The sequence below is a fragment of the Amblyomma maculatum genome, chromosome 11 (assembly GCF_055883805.1).
Source record: "Amblyomma maculatum isolate TAMU_Amacu chromosome 11, ASM5588380v1, whole genome shotgun sequence".
NCBI lineage: Eukaryota > Metazoa > Arthropoda > Arachnida > Ixodida > Ixodidae > Amblyomma > Amblyomma maculatum.
This window is the reverse complement of record NC_139354.1, coordinates 77,493,187-77,495,317: the sequence shown is the minus strand read 5'-3', so window position 1 is coordinate 77,495,317 and position 2,131 is coordinate 77,493,187. Positions and strand designations below refer to the sequence as shown.

At 49.8% G+C, this 2,131-nt stretch overlaps 1 pseudogene; it reads right to left on the bottom strand.

Moving 5' to 3' along the window:
* Window positions 1-1,207: 1,207 nt before the first annotated feature.
* LOC146174220 (lysophosphatidylserine lipase ABHD12-like) lies at window positions 1,208-1,838 on the bottom strand (annotated as a pseudogene).
* Window positions 1,839-2,131: the final 293 nt, after the last annotated feature.

Sequence of the window (2,131 nt, the reverse complement as noted above, 5' to 3'; positions counted from 1 at the left end):
CCTGCAGAAATATACTTTATACATCATTGTTACTTGTCCATGGCTAGAAAGTGCATGGTGCATAGCACAGCACACAGGTACACTAAGCCGAGCGAGCGAGATAGCCGATTCCAGGGCGAAGGCTCTCCACACAACAATTTCGGCTTCGTCGCTAAACACTGACGGGTCAGGCCGAAACAAAAAAGCCTCGGCGTCCCTCTTTTTTAGGCACTTGTATGACACATGCCCCTTGCAGGGCTTCAAGTACGAGATATGTCCGATGTCAAGCAGGGAGGAGCATGATGTAGAATCCGAGGACTGAAGGTAACTCATATGGGACGAGAGTGCCACGCCGAAAGACGATGTCCACATGGGGTCAGCATAACAGCAGCAAATATATGCACCAGCATGTGTTAGCACTGCCTACTTTACATGCGAGCAGTGGTGTCAGTATACACGACAATATAACTGTTGTAGATTAAGATTATTGTGATTATTTCAGTACTGATTCTGTACAATACATGTTAACAAACGGATATGCATCACCGCTGCCAAAGGTATCACCTATAAAGTCCCTCTGGTATCGTGTACACAACCATGCAAAACCAAACCAGCCTACACTCGTATGTTCACCTTTCATTTTCTACAGACGTAACAATCAAATACTTTTTCATAAGAATTTGCCCAAAGAACAGCGCTAAGTCAAGAAAACAGGACTGCGAAGGCGTTTCATCATAGTACATTATACGTACAAATGGGTGCATTGCAGTTATCAGCACCTGTTGTTTGCTACCAAGTAGAAAATACGCTAGCTTTGAGCCCTTAGAATGGTCAGTGAATAAAAGGCACTGTAAATTGTAGCTGGTATAGGAAAACACTTTTTTTTTCACTTGTGAGAGTCGGCCGCTTCAGAACTGCTTAGTTAGGGCGCATGGTTTTGCACCACTAAGCAGCTCACTGAGAATACTCTGCTTTGTCCCAGACTGCAGAAGCTAAAGGGAGTGAGTACTTTGGCAACCCACCTTCCCACAAACATACTACCTCGGTGAGCACAAATTGCATATGTGCTCGTCACTTTGAGACTCCACATTTTAATACTGAATGCGTTGATACCACGAATCATAATGAGATAAAAGCACACTGGTCCCAGAAAGCACAACTTGGGCCTTCGTAGCATCAACACTGCCAGACGACAGGAGCCTGGGCTGGTTGATTTGGAGATGCATTGTTAGTTCCGTGCGGCAGTGCGATTAAGGGCGAAGGACTCGGCTACTTAAGAGGCCAGCTGTGGGTCACGATGCACGTGCATGTGTCCGCACCCTATATGTCCACCGAATACTTGCCATCGTAGCGGAGTGTAGCAAGGATTACTCTTGCGAGCCTCACACAAAGCCTTGTGCAACGTTTCACTTAACACACATGGAATTTTTGCGCCATCGCGCGCATGCAGCACAAACACTGGCAGCATTGGCGCGATAAAACGAGCATGGATCGCGCTGTCAAACTCGACCATAGGGTCCACCTTGAGGCTCGCATCGAACGTCGGATGGAAGTATGGCAGCCAACGGCCGTACAGTGAGAGTGGGTGCGAGGCAGGCAGCGATATGATGCAGTGCTTCGAATGGCGCTTCAAGCACCAGGCCTGTCGGTAGTGGCTCTCAATGGCGCTGAAGTTCAGTGATTAGCCGCAGAGCCAGGGAAGTGCCCAGTGAGTGGCCCCACATGATCACTGGACAGCCTGTTGTACGCGCTTGCAACCAGAGCAGCGCTCTGCGGACGTCACAAATCAATGCCTCAGCTAAACGACCGGTGGAGCCAGACCCAGAGTCCCCATATGCCGGTTGTCTGGTGCCTAACATGCAAGTCCAAGTAGCCCGTCAATGTCTTGGAACAAGAACTGAGGATGTTTTCGGTAACTTTGGAAAGAAGTGAGCTACCATGGTCTGTGAAGAGCTGACAGAGACCGCCTTGATGTAAAACAACCCAGGTAGCACAAAGTGGGCTATGAAGGGTGGGCCCCGGTGGACCCGATGTAGGCAATGCAGGACAGCCCCGGTGGGCTCAATGTGGGTGCTGCAAGAGGGGCCGACGTAGGCCCGAAGCGGGCTGTCGACAAAGCCCCAATTGGCCCCACTAGGGGCCGATGCAGGCA